Source organism: Lontra canadensis, unplaced genomic scaffold (genome assembly GCF_010015895.1).
Source record: "Lontra canadensis isolate GAN:19392208 unplaced genomic scaffold, GSC_riverotter_1.0 scaffold5, whole genome shotgun sequence".
Lineage (NCBI taxonomy): Eukaryota > Metazoa > Chordata > Mammalia > Carnivora > Mustelidae > Lontra > Lontra canadensis.
Window position 1 is genome coordinate 11,431,994 of NW_022630999.1, and position 22,902 is coordinate 11,454,895.

The following is a 22,902-nucleotide window of genomic DNA, read 5'->3' on the forward strand; positions in this document are numbered from 1 at the left end:
TAATGTCATATTTACTGCAGTCTTTTTACCTAGTTCTTCATGTCCACCTTTCAACAAAAAATTACAAGGCATAATAAAAAACAAAAATAAAGTTTGGAGAGAGTGAACAAGGATCAGAATCAGAGTCAGATACAGCAAGAAGGTTGGAATTAATATACCAAGAATTTTTAAACTATGATTAATAGACTAAGGGCTTTAATGAAAAAGTAGACAATATGTAAGAACAGATTAATAACATAAAAGATAAAAATTCTAAGAAAGAATCAATAAGAAATGTTGGATATCGAAAACACAGTAACAGAAATGAAGAATGCCTTTGATGGACTCATTAGCAGACTAGACGTGGCTAAGGGAAGAATCTCTGAGATGGGGGATATGACAACAGAAACTCCTCAAACTGAAAAACAAAAAGAAAAAAAGACTGGGGAAAAAAAAAAACATAAAGAATATTCAAGAGCTGTAGAACAACTACAAAAGGTGTAACATGGGGCACCTGGGTGGCTCAGTGGGTTAGAGCCTCTGCCTTCGGCTCAGGTCATGATCTCAGGGTCCTGGGATTGAGCCCCACATCGGGCTCTCTGCTCAGTGGGGACCCTGCTTCTCTCTTCCTCTCTCTCTGCCTGCCTCTCTGCCGACTTGTGATCTCTCTCTGTGTCAAATGAATAAATAAAATCTTAAAAAAAAAAAAGTGTAACATACATGTAATAATACCAGAAGGAGAAGAAAGAAAGGAACAGAAGCAATATTTGAAACAATAATGATGGAAAGTTTCTCCAAATTAATGTTAGATGCCAACCCATAGATCCAGGAAGTTTACAGAGCACCAGTCCTACACCTAGACATGTCATATTCAAAGTTCAGAAGAAATAAACAAAAAGTCATAAAAGAAGACAATGGAAAAAAAAAAAACACTTCAGAAACCATGAAAGCAAGAAGGAAGTAGAGTGAAATATTTATGTTTAAAGGAAAAAAATACCAACTTAGTATTTTCTACTCTGTGAAATTATCCCTCAGAACTTAAGGAGGAATACAAACTTTCTTAGACAAACAAAATTGAGCAAATTTGCTTCCAGTAGAGTTGCCTTGTAAGAAATCTCAAAAGAGAGAAAGAAGTAATGTAAGTCAGAAACTCAGATCAACAAAAATAAAGGGAGTGCATCAGAGAAGTAATAAATGAAAGTTAAGCAAAATTTCTATTTGTAGGTGAAGGTTGGTTCAAAATAATGGCAAAATGTATAAATGTATATATATATATATATATATATATATGTGTGTGTATGTATGTATAGGTGGAATAAATGACAACAGATGACAGCAGTAATACAAGGGGCAAAAAAGAAGAATTAAGAATATTTTGCTATTAAAAGTTACTTTCACTACCATGAAGTAGTATAATGTTATTTGAAAGTGTACCTGGACTGGGTATATTGCAAGCTCTAAGTAAAACCAAAATAAGTAAAAGAAGAAGTGTGAAAGACAAATATGAAACAGAGAACAAGAATAATAAAAAAGAAAACAGTAGCAAATATGATAGATATTAATCCAGCTATATTAATAATTGTTTTAAATGCTAATGATCTGACTACATCATTTAAAAGACAGATTGTCAGGGGGTGCCTGGGTGGCTTAGTTGGTTAAGTGTCCAGCATTTGATTTCAGCTCAGGTCATGATCTCAGGGTCATGAGATCAAGCCCCATGTAGGACTCTGTGCTGGGCATGTAAGCTGCTTAAGATTCTTTCTCTCCTTCTTCTTCTGCCCCTCACTCCACCCCCCCCAACACTCTCTTTCAAAAATAAAAAAAATAAAAAAAATTATAAAAGGCAGATTGTCAGAATGGACCAAAAAACAAGACCCAGTTATATTTCTTACAAGAAACTAGCTTTAAATATAAAAACATATATAGATTTAAAGAAAGGAATGGAGAAAGATAGACCATGTTAACACTAATCAAAATAAGCAAAGTAGATATATTAATTTCACACAGAACAGACTTTAGGGCAAGAATAGTTATCAGGGATGAAGAGAAGCTACACACAGCGATAAAAGGGTTAATACTCTAAGAAGGTATCATAATCCATAATGTATAGAAACCTAACAACAGAGTGTCAAAATATGTGAGGCAAAAACTGATAGAACTGCAAGGAGAAATACATGAATTCACTATTATTGTTGGAGACTTTAACATACTGCTACCAGAAATGGACAGATGTGGCAGACAGAAAATCAGTAAGGACATAACTGAACTTAAGAGTGCCATAGATCAAGTCGATGCAATTGGCATCTATGAACTTCTTCATCCCAAAACAGCAGAGTTCTTCTCAAGCTCACATGGAATATTTATCAAGATAGACTACATTCTGGGCCATAAAACATAACTAAATGCATCAAAAAAAAAAAAAAAAGAAAAGAAAAAGAAAGAAAGAAACCATACAATGTCTGCTCTTAGATCACAATGAAAGTAACTAGAAATACTTGGTGATCAAACAACACACTTCTCTTTTTTTTTAATTCAAGTATAATTAATGTGCAGTGTTACATTAGTTTTAAGCGTGCAGTATAACAATTCAGCAAACCTATACATTTCCCAGTACTCATCAAGATGAAAGTACTGTTAACCCCCTTTATTTATTTTACCCATCCATCTCCCCTCTGGCAACCAGGAGTTTGTTCTCTACAGCTTAAAGTCTGCTTTTTAGTGTGTCTCTTTTTTTCTTTGTTTATTCATTTTGTTTCTTAAATTACACATATGAGTGAAATAATATGGTATTTGTCTTTCTTTGACTGACTTACTTCACTTAGCATTATACCCTCTAGGTGCATTCATATTGTTGCAAATGGCAAGATTTCATTCTTTTTTAAGGCTATGTAATATTCCATTGTGTTATATATCACAACTTCTTTAGTCATCTATGAATGGACACTTGAGTTGCTTCCATGTCGTGGCTATAGTAAATAATGTTGCAAAAACACAGGGACGCATATATCTTTTAGAATTAAACAATACACTCCTAACTAACACATGGGGCAAAGAAGAAATCCCAAGAAAAAATTTTAAATATTTTGAACTAAGTGAAGATAAAAATATACAACTTTTCAAAATTTGTGGGATTCAGAGAAGCAGTATGAAAGAGAAATTTATACCATTAAATGCACATATTAGAAGTGAAAGATCTAAAATCAGTAATCTAAGCTTCTTTCTTAGGAAACTTTAAAAAAAAAAGAGCAATAAATCCAAAGTAAACAGAAGAAAAGAAATGATAAAAATTAGAACAGAAACCAATGAAATTGAAAACAGGAAATGAATAAAGCAAATAAACAAAATTAAAAATTTTTTTTAAAGTATCAATAAAATTGATAAGCTTCTAGCAGGGTAACTAAGGGGAAAAAAAAGAAAATACAAATCACTAATATCTGAAATAAAATAAGGGTCATCCATACTGATTTCTAGGACACTAAAAGATAAGAGAGGAAAACTATGAACAATTCTATGCTCAGATTTGATAATCTAGATTAAATGGACCAAATCCTTAAAAGATAAATTAACAACCCAATTAAGAAATAGAAAAGACCTGAACATATATCCAAAGAAGCTATTCAGAAGGCAAGTACACTTTAGCAAAAATGATCAATATTGTATGTCATCAAGGAGTTGAAAATTAAAAAAAAAAATGAGATATCACTGTGCACTACTTAGAATGGTCAAATCCAAAACATTTACAACAAGCACTGGCATGATTGTGGAGCAATTGGAAAGAATCAAAAACTTATGTCCACACAAAAATCTGCTCATGGATGTTTATAGCGCTTTATTCATAATTGCCAGAACTTGGAAGTAACCAAGATGACCCTGAAATGCACTTCATGGGTGAATTAACTGGCACGTTCAGACAATGCAATGTTATCAGCGCTAAAATGAAATGAGCTATCAAGCCATGAAAAGACTTGGAGGAAACTTTTTTTTTTTTTTAAAGATTTTATTTATTTATTTGACAGACAGAGATCACAAGTAGGCAGAGAAGCAGGAAGAGAGAGAGAGAGGGAAGCGCACTCCCTGCTGAGCAGAGAGCCCGATGTGGGGCTTGATCTCAGGACCCTGAGATCATGACCTGAGTCAAAGGCAGAGGCTTAACCCACTGAGCCACCCAGGTGCCCCTTGGAGGAAACTTAAATGCATATTACTAAATGACAGAAGCCAATGTGAAAAGATACCTACTATATGATTCCAACTATGTGATGTTTCTGGAAAAGGTAAAACTTTGGAGGCAGTAAAAAGATAAATGATTGTCAAGTTTGGTGGGGGGGAAGGAGGGATGAATAAACAGCACACGATTTTTAGGGAAGGAAAACACTACTGTAGGATACTGCAAAGATGGATACATGCTATTAGATATTTGTCCAAATTTCTAGACTGTACCAAGAATGAACCCTAATGTTTACTATGAACTCTGGGTGATTATGATGTGTCAATATGGGTATATCGATTGTGATAAGTGTACCCCTATAGTGAAGGAAATGGATAGTTGGGCAGTTTGTGTATGTGTGGGGACAGGAGGTATGAGGAAACTCACTGTACTTTCCCCTCAGTTTTGCTGTGAACCTAAAACTGCTTTTAAAAATAAATCCCAGCAATTTTTTATTAAAAGCACATCGAAGTTTTTGTGGACTACACATATTTGTTAATTTCCATAGAAAAAAGTATGCGTGGTGGTCAAAACCCTGCTTCTTATAGATTTGGTCATTAATTCACTCAACATTTTCTTTGAGTGACAATCTTTTCATGCAATAACTTGAAACTCCTCTAACTTAATAGAAAAACTATCAACAGACTCTTTTCCCCACATTATTTTTACATTACGTTGATGGTTGCATAATAAATTCCCCAAGAATTTCCTGAGGTAGATGCTGAGCCACCCAAGGATGATGTGAATTAAATCTCAGGTCCCTGCCGCAGTAAACCATATTCAAGAATACTTCAAATCTTAACATGATGTGAAAAAAGTTTTAAATTGTTACCTAACTCTGACCTGACCCTCTTGTCTTTTATGCCTCCCCTCCACACATTTTAATTATGTGCTTATGAGGTACTTGCTGGCTTAGTCACTTTGTCTTGCTGTAACAAATGGCCTTCGACTCGGTCACTTATAAACAACAGAAATTTGTTTCTTCCAGTTCCAGTGGCTGGAAATCCTCTGAGATCAGGGAGAGGACCAGTCTGGTTAAGTTCTGGTAAGGATCCTCTTCCAGGTTGCAGACGGCCAACTTCTTGCATCTGAATGTGGTAGAGAGATCAGAGGGGAAGCAGGTCTCTTTTGACTTATAAGGGCAGTAATCTCATTCATGAAGACCACATCTCACGATCTCATCTAATCCTAATTACCTTTCGAAGGTCCCACTTCCTACCATCTCATTGTAGGGAAGGATTACAACATAGAAATTTTGTGGAAACAGACATTCAGTCCACAACACTCTTCAAAAAGTAAACATCAAAAAGCAAGATGGTTACTTTTGATTAGATAACCACTGTTATCTAAAGTGTATTTAAGATTTAGAAAATATTATTTTTATTGTTTTGTTTGTTGTCTTTTTTTTAAGGTTGCAGTGTTAAATCAGTGAAAGGCACAAAAGTACTTCATATTCTTATGTGGGAAATGGGAATTCATAGAGAAATATATTGTGGCGGTGTCGAAAAAACTTTTTGCAATAGCCAGAATATAGAGGATTCATTAAGGGAAATGAAATCTCACTACTATACCTGGAAGCAATAACTCTGAACTGTATCAGAGAGCAGTTGCTTGTATTTCAAGTGAGAAAGCTGTCCTTTGATCGCTATAGGAGGTACATCTTTGTACCTCAATAGGAGTATGTTTCAGCAGGAAGATTCAAAATGGTTGTTGTTTGGACTTGATTAACAATTTCTTTATCTTCCTTCAGTTCCCTGGAAAGAACTATGGTTCTCAAATTTTAATGTGCATTAGGATAGTCTAGAGGGTTTATTAAAATCAGATTTCTAGCTCCCAAACAGATCCTGGTTCAGTAGAGCTAGGGTGGGGACCTTCCTCTTCTAGCGAGTTCCTGGGGGATGCTGATCCTCCTAGTCAAAAGAATGTATATTGAGAACCAGTGGGTTTGAATATACTACTGGTTGAACGTACATGTATCCTCAGAATGTACCAAATTGTTATTTTTGACACCAACAGAGACCATCTTTCCCACTTTATCTAAACAGCCCTTCAGATATGAATTGATTTTTTTTAAATTTATTTTTTAAATTTCTTTTCAGTGTTCCAGAATTCATTGTTTATTTACCACACCCAGTGCTCCATGCAATACGTGTCCTCCTTCATACCCAACACCAGGCTCACCCAACTTCCCACCCCCCCGCCCCTCCAAAACCCTCAGATTGTTTTTCAGAGTCCATAGTCTCTCATGGTTCATCTCCCCCTCCAATTTCCCCCAACTCTCTTCTTTCCATCTCCCCATGTCCTCCGTGTTATTTCTTATGCTCCACAAATAAGCGAAACCATATGATAATTGACTCTTTGCTTGAGTTATTTCACTCAGCATAATCTCTTCCAGTCCTGTCCATGTTGATACAAAAGTTGGGTATTCCTCCTTTCTGATGGAGGCATAATACTCCGTAGTATATATGGACCACGTCTTCCTTATCCATTGATATTTTTATTTTTAATGAGCTTGTCCCGTAGGGTAGTAACTTTTGTAACGAGAAGAAATATACCAGAGGAAACCTGAATTTGAAGTAAGGAAGTTTGAGTTCCAGCTTTTTCACTTTTCTGTGTTCGGTAGCTTGGGCTGATTAATTAAAGAGGCTCGCTTTCTTTCTCTATACAATGGGAATGATACCAGACTCCCACAGCTGTTTTTGAGTGTTAAGTGGGATGAGGCTATGTGAAAGTGTCTTGTAAACAGCAAAGTACTCTACAAATGTAACAGCTTATTATTATTGATCATATTATTGATTTGAGAATGCCTTCCCACCTTCAAAAATTCTGATGTAGAAAAGATTCATCATAGTGGGTGAGTTTTGTTGACAGACTACAGTAAGCAATCAATAAATATTTATAGACTAATTGATAAAATAAGGCAGATTCAGATGCTGATATCTTACAATATATAGACAGATTAACTAAGAGAACTCTACTATTCACTTGTAACAGCAGACTAAGAGAAATTGATTGAATACAATTGAACAAGTATTTATTAAGTGCTTCCTCTGTATTGGGTTCCATGATTAACCATTCTCTGTTCATGTTTTAAGTTATTTCAAATACCAAACACCAAATGAATTCCCCACTTGAGACTCAATTACTTCTTTGAAAATGGGCCCAACAGAACCAATAATTTAGCCCAGGCTACTCTGCTCTGAATTTGAATTTATTCAGTATAAATCCTCATATATCATATTAGTATAGTTAAATTTCTATCTCCAGCTTGGTGATCTAAACAAAGGATGTTAAGTGAAAAAAAAAATTACAGAGCAATACAAATTTAGTATTATCTCATCTCTACTTATTTTTAAAATCCATTATACATGGCATATCTGGAGAAATGGAAAACAGGAATGATACAAACCAGTTAATGAAAGTTACCTTGGAGGGGAAGAATAGAGGGGAAATTTAACATTTTACTTTGTACATTTTTTTATAGCCATGCGCATTTATATAAGAATATTGTACTGAGAACAATTAAAAGTAAGTGGTAATTTAAAATATTTTTATATATATATCAGTACACCTACAGAGAGCTACTGCTTGGGAAGCATTCTCCCACATGATAGGTTTGTATTTCCCTTCAAAAATATCGACCCATGAATGAATCATTAGGCTTCCTGTCCTTGCTAAAATAGAATCCCAAACCAGTTCCTTTAACAGGTTATTTTTCCGTCAGCGCTAATTCACGTGGTTCCTGTGCTTTGTGTGAAAATGTACCACTGCTGAGCCCTGGGCTTCCCTTTGAGCGGTCAGTGAGAGTGATGTCTAATCAAGAACAACTTTCTCTGCAGGATTCCTTCCTGTAATTTACTTCCCACTGATTCTCAGGGAGGTGATTCCGCAGTACAAATACATTCTCTGTTTAATCAGTTCCCTTGATTTCTTTCTGAAATCCATAAGAAGATGGCATTGGAATAACACCATCTCTCTGGGGCGGCTTTAGACACTTCTGGCATTTTGTCAACAAGCCTTCTCGGAGCAGAACCCCGCACTAGGCACTAGAGCTGGGTAGAGGAGAGCAGTGAAAAAGAAAAGGACACCCTGTCTCCATGCCTAGAACATAAAACCAGGAGAAAGGAGTGAGAGATCTGGGTCTAAGGAGAGAAATCAGAATAGGGTAGAAGGCAGCTGTGAAAAGCAGCAGAAGAATTGAGGGTGAAGGAAAGGGAAAGTCACTGGATCCCATTTTGTAGCAAAAAGAATTCTTTAAAGGTTCGAAGATCAATGAACCTAACTTCGAAATTTGAATTATAATGTCAAATTGAAAAGATGGCAAAAGCTTCTAAAGCCACCCTAGATATAAAACATGAATTACCCAGAGAAAACTTAAGTAGAACCTGCTTCCATGGCGCTCTTGCCCAGCTCTGAGCTGCCTTAGCTAACAGTCATATTCTACCATCGTTATTTGTCTGAATGTCTGTCTCCACTCTGGACCACAAACTGTTCAGTGGCAGAAATTCAGATCTTTATCTCAGTTCTGCAATGATGGCTGTATTACCCAGACTTCATAAATATATTGAGTAAATACATGAGAATCTACATTGGGTTTTTCTTTTTTTTTTTGGAAAGTTAGTTCCTGAAACAATCTTATGTTGAAAGGTATTCACAGTTCTTCTAGAAAAATCTTGGATGCTCCTGTACTAGACCCTGTATTTTTTAGTTGCTATTATTTAGAATTCTGCATATTCTGTTCTCACAATTTTATTCATTCTTTTCCTTTATGTGGAATCTCTAGTATATCCGTTTTTTCTTTTCATTTTTCCTTAGACTAACTTCCAAACTCACCTTCTTCCTCATAAAAGTGTGCTTCTGAATTGTCAGTGCAATACAACTTGTTGGTCCTTCTATTTTGTTCTGCTTTACTTTAAAGCAAAATAAAATGAAATTGAAGGAAACTTGTCAAGGTAGCTGTTGAAAATGGAACTCTGAAAGAAGATTGCTGCCAACAGTTTTTTTTTTTTTTCTTTCTGAGTCTGAGAAAATCACTATGATTTTGTTTTCCTTTGTGTGACTCCTTTTCTACACATTGCTTATCTCTGTGGCAAGCAATAGAAAGAAGGGAGAGGATATTTTAGGACAAACCTGGCAGCTTGCACGTGATTCTAGGCACAGAGCAATTCCAGACCCACCCACCCCCAATAGAAAGAAGTAAAGAAACCAGAAGACTAGGAAGAGACAAGAAAAGAACAACTGAAGGTCGTGCCAGGCAAGAGATCAGGCCTAATAAGCAAATGCCAGATGGAAGTCCAATTAATTCAGAAGGAAATCTGGGGCAAGAAGAGAAAAGCTGCTAGAGTAAATGAATTAATTTCATAGAGAATTATAATGCCACACAGATCCAAGTTGACAATCTCAATGTCAAACAGCAATCAATCTTCAAACTTAAATCACACCTGGTGGAATTCTTTCTTGACAGCCCCAAAGTGTTTTTCTGAACTCCTTTAGTTCTCAGGGTATACCTCTCCCAGTAGAGAACCACCAATTGCTACTTTGGATTCTGGTAACTTTTTATGTTTGGTCTGTGATCTCTTCTGCTGTATTATAAATTTCTTTCTTGAAATATCTATGTGGTTTTCTATTACACCATAAATATAAAATTACAGTAATAATTTTCCTGATATGAGCAGCTGATGATATCAAAAGTCCTCATATGAATATTATTGTTAGGCTATCTCAAGTCAAATTCAATAGCTTAAAACCTCTATCCTCTAGTACCTTGCACACTGAACAAAATTGGTAAGAACTGATGCCATGTCATTGTTATATGGAAGATATTCATAGTAAATGTGTTGTCGATGAACCCTAGACCCTGAAGTCACTCTTCTAGTTTCTTCACACCTTTTTTTTTAGAGAAAGAGAGAGTGCCCATATGTGTCACTGGGTTAGGGGGGCAGGGGGAGGGACAGAGGGAGAGGGAAAGAAAGAATCTTAAGCAGGGTCCCAGCCCATCACAGAGCCAATGTAGGGCTCAATCTCACCACCCTGAGATCATGATCTGAGTTAAAATCAGGAATTGTATGCTTAACCAACTGAACGCCCAGGAGCCCTAATTCCTTCATACTCTTAATAGTACTTGAAGTTACTATGTTCTCTTTTATACTGTCTTTTCCCCCACATTAAACTATAAGCTCTGTGTACGCAAGGAGCATCTCTGTCTTGCTCACTGCCAAATCTTGAGGGCCTAGAGAAGTAGTCCTTAATACGTATTCAATAAATACATATTAAGTTGAAAAAGTGTTGTTGATTCTGACTGTACAATAGGAATTATGACCCTAGAAGAAGAAATTAGGCAAGAGCCTGATTGATACAGAAAGATATCAAATAACGTAAAAGTAAATAAGCCATAGACTTATATACAAAAAAGCAGAAATACTTTTAGAAAGGGAATAATACAGCTTCTCAAAGGCCAACATGAAGAGTCTAGCTCACTTTTTTCCCAGTCTTCATAAAATTCCCCTCAGTTTCATGGTTTTTATTGTGTTTTTTTTTTGCCTACCACCATGGATGTTCAAAACATCTTTATAATTAGGTTATATACTAAATTGCGCTACTGAGACTATTATCTATAATAGAACATTTGTCTTGCCATTTGAAGTCCATCTTTCCACGTTATCTCCTTGACTAACGCACATTACAGGATTAACTCACAAAGGACATTCCACTCACACACTGGTTTCTGTTCCCTACTTACATCAAGCATAAGAGTGCTAAGTCAGTGGGGCCCCACTGGGGATCAATATGGCACCATTTAGTTTAGATGGAGAAAACCCTGTCCTAAGCATTGGGAAACCAACCTGTGCATGCGGAGGCGTATAAAAGAAAGTCTCTGTAGCCTTGTCAATAAAAGACAAAGTAGAAACAACCTTATGTTTCATTACCTTGAAAATGGATGACTACATTGAGATACAGTCCCACGAGGGAGGGAATATTTCAAAGCAGTCAAAACAAATTAATTACATCTATGTCTATTAACATGGATGAATCTAAAAACATAATGTTCAGTAAAAAAAAAAAAAAAAGTTAGGTATAACCTGCTTTACAAAATATAGGAAATCTTATCCACCAACTTCTTGGAAGAGAGGATTCTTCAAAGAGCTAGGCATCCATTTACTAGATGGGGACTTGCCCAAAAGTACCAAATTTTTACTTAAACAACAACGACAAAACCCCTCCCAGATATTGCTATTCACACTAACTGTCTCCACCAATCTGCTTACCTGTGTTTTCCAGGGAAAACAGAAAACTAAAACTAGGGAAAACTAGAAACTAAAACTAGAAAACTAGGGAACAGAAAACTAAGCATCCTTTCATTAGAGTTTTTCTTCCTTAAGTAACATAGAAAGTAAGGTAAGAACAGAGAGAGAGAGAGGCATAGGAAATAAGAGAGAAACAGAGTAAAAGGCAGAGAGGTTAAGAAAATAAAAATCTCCAATCAGAATCAAATCTGTCACTGAGAAAACCTTGATAGTTGTCTTTATTAAAGGAAAACACAGAAGCTTTTCATCTGCATGTTCCTGGTTAATTATTCAATTCTGCACTTCCTTCTGCTTATCCTGAAGCGGTACTAAAAGGTAAGAGCTGATTCTGATGAGTTGGTTAACCACCATTAATGTTCTTGATAATTGACTATTTAGGTGTGACATTTTATTTGAAAAGAAAAAGAGAAACTCTTTCTGGAACAAAGAAATCGTTCTCAGGATTTTCAATGTTTTTAAAATAAATACATAGAGTTTGAATAATTTAAGACCTTCAGTGTCAGGCTTTGAAAAACTTAAAAGCGTAAGTAAAAATACTTGTGGATAGCCTACAAACAGTTTCCTCTGAAGTGGGATTATTAATTATTGAACTTGTCTGTACCAGATTAGTTATTTTGAGTTGTTTTGACTCAATTTTGTAGCCACATTCTCTGTGGCGATATTTAGTTCCCTTTAAACTCTATTTTACAGTCATCTTGCTTCAATTTCATGAAGTTCAGATTTATCCTAAGCAATTTAGAGGACATTCGCACATACTCAGTTCCCTAATGCAGCAGTCATCCTGTCTCCTGACTCATTTTATTACAAAGGAACAGATGTGATGGGAAAGGTGATGGTGGGGGGGGGGGCTGGGAGGCAGGGCAATTGACTCCTTTTAAATTACATATTTCAAATGGAAGGTAGCACACTCGATTTTTTGCATTAAAACAAAGGGGTACATTTATAATAGCACCATAACATTTATGACCGGGAATGACAACAGAACAAGTCAAACAGCTTCTCCAAATTATGTCCTCATTTTAGAAAATCAAAGGCCTCTAGAAGCCAATCTCTTAACCCAATTTTTATTGCAATGACTCTCTTTGACTGATGATATTAGGACCATCCGAAAATGTGAAGTATGGCGAACTTTTTCTATGTAGAAACAGCTGATTCCATTACTAGAGAAGTCCTACTGCCCTAAAAGTCTTCCTTATATCAAGCTTCAAATATTTCCCTGAGTTTATACCCTTTAATTTCCATCTTCTCTTAGAAACAACCTAGTTCAAAACTCTTACCTCCAAGGGCTTCATAGCCCTCAAACTAACTCAAAACAACTTTCTCTCTCTAATCTTCCCTACTTTAGGATATTTATGGTTAACTTTTGTCAACAACTGTTCCGGGACACAAGTTACAGAACCCCCATTACCTTGATTGCCCACTCTTCAGATCACTTTTGTCTGACATTCAGGATAGTGATGAAAATTCCCAAGTTTTAGAGTCAGAGAGCGCTTGTTTGAAATCTCAGTGTTGCTGCATTTTTGCTATGTGACTGCATAGGATAATGTTGGTTGAGTTACCACTCCTTCATTGAGTTACTGCTCCTCAACTTTGTTGAGTTACTGCAACCCCAACGTTGAGTTACCACTCCTCTTCCAATTACCAGTAGCAACCCCATTTTTTCCAATCCTGGAACATCCTGAGACTTTAGAAACCTGCTTTCCCTGAAATAAAAAAGTACCTAGGAGTTCACATCCCCCTAGGGTGAGCCTCCACAAATTACTGCTCAGTGCGGAGGTATGAAAGATTGAGTTCCCTCGCTTCAGAGTTGGGTAACCTTGAGGCTTACCTCACACTCCGGAGCTCCCCTGAGCTCATAGGCTGAAGTCACTCTGAGACTGTTAAGTTTCTTCCTTTCTGGATCTCTCCACTTCCCTGCTCTGCTTCTCCCACTTAATCTCTTGGTTTCTCCTGGAAGTGCTTTCTTAGTAAACCACTTGGCCTAGAATTCTTACCTCTGGTTCTGCTTTAGGGAAACCTAGATGAAGATGAGAAATTACTATACTCTCCAAACTCATTTTCTATAATTGGAAGTGGGATCAACATTGCACCTATTTCTGGAATTAATGTAAGGATCAAATGCGAAAAAGCATATAGCATGATATAGTTTCTGGCATGATACAAATGCTCACTAAAAGGTAACTTATCAGATTCTCTGGGCCAAGAATTGAATGTGACATTCAAGCTGCAGAAAATTCAGGTCAATAGGTAATCCAGTTTTCGCTAATGAAGCTTAAGGATGCTGTCTTTCCTTGAGAGGGATGGCTACCATGGAATTAGAGCTCACTGCAAAGCTCACTGCTCAAGACTTGCACACCGTGCCCAGGAACTGCTCAGAAGCCTTCGCTGGTTTCTTTTCTCTTGGCCCTGATTAGCAGTGAGCCAGAAAATCCTGATCAGCAGCACTATTTTGATGTCGTCTCTGGGGCACCTAGAGGAAGGATGTTTCCAATATGAAACAGAGAAAGTCAAAATCTAGAATACTTGTCCCAAATGTTCATTTCAAAGAGCTCTCCAAAAGATTAAATGTGATATAAGTCTATATGCCAAAAAAAAAGTCTAGGAAAACTGAGGCTTTCCGGTCTTTGTTTGGCACATCAGACTGCATATTTGAGAGGTTCAATGCTGTGCAACCAATTATGAGATGAGATTGGTATTCCAGGGTTGCGTTCACCCAGCTGCAGAGCTCAATCAGGGTTACATGCGCAGCTGAAGGGAACTGGGCAACAGTTTTAATTAATTGGCAATTTTGAGCCTCTCATGCTAAAGCTGCCTTAATGATGGAAAAAGAAATGATATGGGAAGGCAGCACAATTTGAAACATGCAGATTTCCAACTCTGAGCTTTTAAGCAGCAACCTATCATTCACACAGTGATTATATGCTATAATATTTTCTAGTTATAAAAATCTTAAATAAATGAAAATCAGCTTAGAATTTTGAGTTCGCTAAAAGCTTTTTGGCTTCTAAAAAGGATTTAACTAGATTCTAACATTGTTTTGCACTTGAGTAACTACTACAACTATTCTATTTATTTGCATAATGTACCTACTATGATTGCTAAAATGGAAACAGTGCTTTATGATTTATAAAGTCCTATTATAAATTATTATCTCATTTAGCCCTCAAAACAAAGATAGAGTAGCAAAAAAAAAAAAAAAAATTACCATCAACCCCGTTAGAGAAAAAGACAATAAAGTCGTGAATGTTTTTAGTGGTGATGTGAATCTACTGACTCATATATCATTTTTCCAAATTGCATTGTCAGCTCAATTCACATCAATTTATCTATCTATCTATCTATCTATCTGTCTGACTATCTATTTACTTTGAGGGGAGGGTGAGTGACAGAGAGAGAGAGAGAGAGAATCTTAAGCAGGCTCCAGCCCAAAGCCCAAGGCCCAATGAGAGTCTTGGTCTAATGACTCTCACTCAGATCATGAACTGAGATGAAATCAAGAGTTCCACCTTAACCAACTGAACCGCCCAGGTGCCTCACATCAAACTATCATGTAATCTTGCTGATTTTTCTAACAGAAAAAGAGATTATATTTTATCATGATCCAAATATCAAGGGAAATGAACCCATTTGTAAAGTATCATCTAGTTCAAGTCCTACTTAGTGGTAAAAAGTAATCATCTTTCTTTCAACACTCACCCAACTGGAATCCCAGCTTCTACCTTGCTTCTCCTGTTAGACAATGTGTGTTGGAGTCATGTCACTATCACCCTCATATTCTTGATAAGTAAAGCCCAATTTTTGTTTGGTAATATGTTTCCTAGATAATAAATGAGTTTGCTTGGGAATGCACAATTACAAGGGAATTATCATGCTTAGGCATTGCTTGGGAAGAGTTTACAAACTCGCTGAACATAGAAAAATACATACAGGTACATGGAGAGCAAAAAAGTGCAAAACTAGATAACACTAGTTTAGTGTTTAGTGAGGCTTTAATCAACACAGGTTTAGTGAGGCTTTAATCAACAGAGAGCCACAGGGTTATAGAGATGGTCCAGGAAGTTGTAGCTGACACGACAGCTGCATAGCTCTCTGATCGCATGCATTACCAGTTTTGTACTCATAGGCTCTGTGTGCCTACATTCCCAGCCGCCAGCTCCCCGGTGTCTCAGTTAGAGGGAAGCTGAGAATACTTGCACAGTTTTGCCCCTCCCCACCAACCAGGCCCAGACTAATCAATGCACCTGGATGAGACAGTTCAGAGATGTCAACAACACTCTCTCTAGACCTCCCCTGCAAGGCTGAGCCCAAGTGACACTCTATGGGACTTCACTCCATACGGTGGCCATGCTTGCTCCCTTTTCACCCTGGGTCCCCTTTTTTCCTCACCAGCCCACTTTTTCCTGCACTGTCTTAATAAATCACTTTCACAGAAATCCTTTTTTTTTCTTTGTTTACTTTTGGAAAGTTCACTGTAAGGCAGAGAAGTCTGAAACTTATCTGGGCCTTAAATATGCTTTAGATTTGAGTGGTATGTTGAAAGTTCCTTCTCTGGAGGGAAAATGTTGTGAGCAAATGCTTGGGGAGTAGGGCTTTGTATGGTTTATGTAGGTGGGAGGAGGTGCGGCAAGAAGACTTTCTGATGGATAACTCTGAGTGTGGTAAAGCCAGGGAGCATAATTTTGGGTAGGTAGGATAACAGAGCAGAATAAGATCAAATAAGTCCTAAAGGGGGAAAGAGGGGGGAAAAACAAAACAAAACAAAACAAAACAAAAAACAGATTTTTGAACTTAATGTGATAGGGAGTGGGAAGACGTTTTAAGTCCAAAGCAGAACCTGAAGAAAGCAGGCTTTTCTAATTGCATTTTCTAAAACATGGTACAGAGCTCCAGTTTCTGTAGATGCCCTGTGGAAAAAAAAAAGGTTCTCTGGTCAAATAATGTTTGAAAACACCTTCTACATCTAGCTCATTGATGATTACCAAATGACCATAAGCCTGTGAAAGCTGGGGTCAAGGATTTAGTTTTGAGGGTTTTTTAGTATCTAATCTTTCCCAGATTGAGAACTACGCTCTAGTGTAGTGCTATTCAAAGTATGACCCACTGCTGGTAAAGAATCCTCTCGTGCTTTATCAAGCATTCCTAAACACGCTTGCCCACTGAACACTGTGGGGAAGTCATTCTCACTAATACAGTATAGAACAGGTTTTCCTGTGAACCTGCTTTAGGAAATTCTGTTTTTAGGAAGCTCGGTGGAAGCAGCAGAGACTGGATGGATGCCAAGAGCTTTGTTAGGGGCAAGACCGGACTTGTGGCCAGAGAAATGTAAAATAAACTAAGAATTGAAGATATCTGAAAAAGTCACTGGATATTGCAAATGGAGAGATTGGAAGACTAAAAGAACCTGAATTTCCCAGCCCCACCAAAGTGGTGTAACACAAATGGGTCAATGTAGTAGTATACATTCTCTCAGATTTCTGAGATATTTAATGGAAATAGAGATATATCTAATAGAGATACCTAATGGCTGATATCTAATGGGAAATAGAAAATTGGACAGCATCTTGAAGTGAAAAAAAATTTTAATTAAAAATTGAATGAGTCAGTCCAACTTGGCTATGTTATCCAACATGATTTTAGTAATATTAAAAGGTAATTTTACTGAATTTGAACATTAAAATGTTTTAAAAGCTTGTCTGTAGTTTCAGTTAAGCTCAAGTAACATAAGGACTGGTTTTGATATCGTTTTCTGGGTAGGCTAGGCAGGATTTTTTCCCAAATTTTAATGAGCCAATGAAACGACTGGAGATTCGGTTAAAATGCAGATTACAATCTAATAGGTCTGCATAAGGACTGCAAATTTGCATTTCCAACAAGCTCCCACCGCGGTGTAAGGTTGTGGTCCAAGGAGCACACTCCGAGGAGCAAGAGGGTCAAAGATAAAGTCCGGGGTATAATATCAATGCAGAGACCCTAAATTAGAATTACAATAGAAATTATTTCTACTCTGTCAAGTATTTACAGTGTCCTTCACTATTGCATTTGTTCATTTACTTTATTAATTTTGTAAAATGGTATTCACTGCCAACTGAGGATATTAGAAAAGAATGAATGATAGGGAGAAAAGATGTGGGTAAAGGAAATTTTAAATGAGATATGAAAACCGTGGGTAGCTCAAGGGAAGACTGATGGTATACTTTCAGAATGAGAGTTTGGTACAGGTGGGAGGTTCCCATGGCTAATTTACAAGTTATGCAGGGGAAAGGGACTGTTTTATCAAGATATATTTTTAACATTTTTTTTTCATTCTGAGTTCTTCTTTTTACTGTTAATTTTATACATGCTGTGGGCTGAGAAATATGAAAAAAGATTTCCTTTTAATAGCAATGTTACCTAAAGCCAACCACACCAGTTTTTAACAGAATCTTTCTGCTCTATTATATTATGTTATTTTAATAAACTTTATTCTCTGAGGAAGTTTCCAACACCACTTCCTTCGTTTTTGTATGTCAGTACCTTCTCAATTCTAAAAGCATAAGCTTGTCTAAGAAAAAAGAGAAAAAATGTTCTTGTAATCATTTGTATTCAGAGTACAATGGCAAAAGAGAAATAGTGGTTTTCATTGATTTTCAGATGTATCTTTGTTACTCTGTGGAAACAAAAGCAAGGGGATTTGAATAATAAACCTTTGAAATGCTGGGGTTTCTGAAATAGCAACAATGAAAACATAAGCTCTACCCTTTCATTTTTCATCAGATGGTCCTACTGACCATATCTGAATATTTTAACTCAGAGGTCCACCTTAAAATTAATAAGAGAGTAATAAAAATAATTGTTCATTTTAAAATCCTCATGTCATTACAGGATGTTATACATAAAACAAGTTCTCATTTTACTTTTAAAATATGACTATACCTTTATGAGATATGCAATGTGTTTTTCAGAAGATTTATAGGTAAACTTTGTATTATATTATTAGCCAGCCATAGCTTCCTCTATGGATTAAAGAATTAAAATGTTAATGGGAAATTCATGGCTCAGGAATTAGAAAGCTTCCTTTTTCCTCTGAATGACTAAGTATATATTTGGCTCTTTTCAATATCATGACCCCCAAAATTCATTAGATTTACATTAACAAAGTGAGCAGTGTATATTAATCTTCTCAGTGTAGAAAAAAGGTAAGAAAACTAACAACTCTTGAGTGTCTTTAGTGTCCCAAGTCCTATCAAAGGTGCTTTCATTTAGTCATTTCATAAAATGTAACCAAAATGTAGGTCTGTAAATTAAAAAGAGAAAATTATAAACTACCTTCAAATAATCAGAGTAAAACCACCCATAAGAAAAAATTCTAGTTCAAGGAATGTAATTTATTGTGACAGTAAATAATTTTTGTGCCCCTCTTGTGCAACTTCACAATTGATATGAGATCCAAAGTACTGAAAAGGAAGTCCACAGAGGATGGGGGTCCACCAGATCCCCCCTTTAGGACTAGACCATTGACAATGGATCTGAGAGTTAAGTCATTTCTTTCTCAGAGACCACTGAATTTTATGCTTGCATTTCTTATGTCCAAGGCAAAAGAAGAAGACACAGAACTCTGCCTTAGCTGGAATGTTTGTACTTGACTTGAGTTTTCAAACCATGTATTAATAAACAGTTGACATCAGAGCAGTTCAGTCTTTAAGGATTGAGTTAATAGAGGAATTAATTCCTATGGAAAAATTTTGGAGTAGAGAAAGTTACACAAACTTTATGAAAATACATGGGAAATCAGGTATGAGAGTACTTGAACAAAAGTTAAACAGATAAAGCAAATAAAAAAGGGAATTTAAAAATTATATCCAGAATTATATGAGTCAAAAATTTTATGGCCAAGAATCAGTGTACACACATCTTTCTATTGCTTTACATTGGGGATCACTACTGGAACAACAACAACAAAAAGTCTTTAGAAGAATTTTTGGACACAATCCCTTCACACTACCTTACTTCAGTCTTGAGCACTTATAGTTTTGTTTTGATGGTTTCTTAACAAATTTACATTGAAATGGTTATATTTCCATTTTACCAGAAAATATACATGCCAAAATGAGTTTGAAGTTTTTCATAATATACTGTTTACTATAAGTGTAGATAGAAGAGGAAGAACATATATGTACTTACATTAGATTTTTTTCCTTTTACAATTAGATTTTTAAATTTCTTTAAACTGTCTCTTGAATTTATTTAAATTGATTTATTCCTTTTCTGTGAAACATTACCTTATCCTCTACTAAATTGCTTTTTTGGGGTCTCATTTTAATGGCTAAAGTTACCTTCAATTTATTTCAGATACAAAATTTCAAACTACTGCCGAAATTTGTTTTATGAAAGATGATATTTTCCAGCAATTCCAGAAAATACATTGAGATTTTGGATGTGTATAACAAGTACAATGTCCATAATTATTACAGATGATTAGGAAAGAGGGACTAAAATAATAATACAGAAGTGTCACCAATATACCACAGGAGGTCCTAAGAGGCACCTCATGCTTATAATTTCATTTAATCCTCATCACAACACTATGAGGTGGGTTCTATTGTTACTATTCCAGGTAACCAATGACAAAAATTATTTTAGTCCATTTTTAAGAAAAATATTTTTTGTAAAAATTATACATCCTTTCTATATGAAAAGAAATTTGGTCAATTTATAAAAGGGCAAAGAAGAAGGCAAAATATCTCCAAAAACTCATCACACAAGAAAAAAAAGTTATTAGTGTTTGCTGAAAAATATTTCAGAAGTGTCTTTTTGCATGTGTATGAACACAAGGGTGTTTCTATGTATTATGGCCACACAGATTGACAGATAACCAATAAGAGGACAGACAGATGAATAGATAATAGAGATTAATATATAGAGTGGTGATGAATAACAGAAATCCAGCTAATGGTTTGAAAAACAATTTATTTTTCTTTCTTCTCTTTCCACATACATGATCAACAAAAGGCATCAGTGTATGATAGAGGTGGTAAAATTAGGATGCCTGAAAAAATGCAAAGAAAAGGTACTATTTAATATCTGATATTCAAAACAGGATTTTAAGGAGACTTTAGGCTCAAAAGTCATACATCATTAAAAGGAAAAAGAATATTTTATGTTCTTTTCTCTTCCCTTTAGTTTATCGAGAACCAGTCTTCAAGGAGTAGCCCATAAAGTCTTCAAAATGTGACTTCCACACAGGAAGAAGTCCTAGGTCACTTGCATTTTGCCAACTGCATTGGTCAATTCTCAATTAGCCTGTGACATAAAGGGTAAAAGATGGGCTCTGCTTCAGCTCCTCCTGTAGTGGCTGACAAGAGGTCAGCGGGCTGGGGCAGACCAAGGGGCAGGCAGGTGCTTGCAGAGCGGTGGCCCGGCCACGGGGTGCAGGCCTGGTCCATAAACAAGACCGCTGAGGACCATGCACAGCCCGGCCACCTGGTCGACCTCCTAAAGCAGCTGAGCGGGCTCAGGGCTCTTTACTGGAAGCTGGATGCTGACAAATCGAATGATCTGGGATTAGGAGAGATCCAAAAGGGAGAAACTACTCCTGGACAGATATAACAACTATATGCAAGAATAAACACCCAAATTATGAAGAAAAAATTAAGATGTTCAATGAGGAGGATTTGCACCTGGATGGCGATCAGGAGATCTTGGCCTACAGCGGGTACTTTGATGTGGAGTGGATCCGCATTTTCACGGAACAAGGGGACATGTGGGAGAAGCGGCGTGGATGGCGTACAACCTGCCAGCTGACCATTTCGAGGCTCAGGGACAGTACCTAGAATTTTTGGCGCAGAGCAGTCGTGCTCCCAGGATCTAGCTCACCCTTCGCCCTTGCAAATGTCCTGAACATGATCACAACAGAGAGCCCGTCCTTTCGTCTTGCTTTTATATTTTAGACCAGGGGCTAGGAGAGCATTCCTTTGCAAGATTATATGATCAGGCTGTGTTTTAATGAAAGGAGCTTTATTATAAAAGTGATTTTTACATGGAAGCAACTGTGGGAATGTGGACAAAGTATATTCATTTGAACTAATTCAAGATCAGCGTTCAGCAGTCCTGTGTTAGCACATATTTTCCACTTTAACCTGAATGAGAGTTGTGTCTCCAAATGTGAGCAGCGAGCTGCTCCTTTGGGACTTGTTTCTTCAACTGTAAGCAGATGTCAGTCAATGACATGTCTGCATTGTAAGAAGATAACATAATAGATGACAGGACTGGCCAGATAGAAGACACCTTTCCCCCAAAACTGGGTACGGAGTGCTGTGGGGAGCAAGGTCTCATATTGGTGGGGGAGTGGGGGGACACTTGGAATTGCTACATCACTTTTTTCTCCAAAATAAGGTAGCTGTCTTAATTTTATACTCTTGGCTTGGAGTCCTTATAATCAGGTACATAGGGTTCATTAAAATCTCCCCATTTAGATGCTTTAAAAAGGGAAGGGGTGGTAAAGGATGCTTAACTACTTCATAAGTTTATAATTATAATCACCTCACCTGTACAGAATTATTTTTTTTTAAATTTCTTGGAAATTGTTTTCATTTTTGTTAGCATGTATATTTTACCCCATATTTTTACATAACCCATGTTGTCTTTTAAAGTATCTGTGTTTATATTACAAGACATGTATTATTACTTATTCTTTTTACTAGTTAACAAAGTATACAATGCTAATAATAATTCAAATAATAGTGATGATTGCTTGGTTAATAATGCTTTGGGTCAACATAGAATTTTAACTTTTCTTCTTCTTTTTTTAATATGAAGCCTCTTATTTTATTTTATTTTATTTTATTTTTTCAGTGTTCTAAGATTCATTGTTTATGCACGGCACCCAGTGCTCCATGCAACAGGTGCCCTCCTTAATACCCACCTCCAGGCTCACCCAACCACCCACCCCTCTCCCCTCCAAAACCCTCAGTTTGTTTCTCAGAGTCCACAGTCTTTCATGGTTCATCTCCCCCTGAATTTTAACTTTTCAAACGTTTATAAATGCTTTTTCACAAAAGGCCTTAACTATAAATATAACAAATTAAAAAAATGTGAATTCCCATCTAATGGAGAAAAAAAAAAGAGTCACAAAGTGTGAGAATAACTTTCCTCAGGTCATACTGCTGGTAGCTGGTTGACAGCTAAGAACAAATTAGATCAGTTCTCCAAATCCCCGCACCAGTATTATTTTCATTTAACATCCCTTTGAAGTTATCTCTGGACAAATTTCTTCACTTTAAGATCTAGGTAGAAAAGGTCACTTAAGGTATCTGCATGGCAAGGTCTATCAGAGCCAGTAGTACTGTGGTCCTCCTTCTAGGTAGGAGGACCTCCTTTGTCATTGGTAAGTCTTGCCCATTCTTTAATTTTCTTCTAAGCCCCCACACTGATACACTG

General features: G+C 36.5%; 1 pseudogene; it reads left to right on the forward strand.

Moving 5' to 3' along the window:
* The first annotated feature begins 20,787 nt into the window (after positions 1-20,787).
* Positions 20,788-21,334, forward strand: LOC116864409 (annotated as a pseudogene).
* The last annotated feature ends 1,568 nt before the right edge of the window (positions 21,335-22,902 follow it).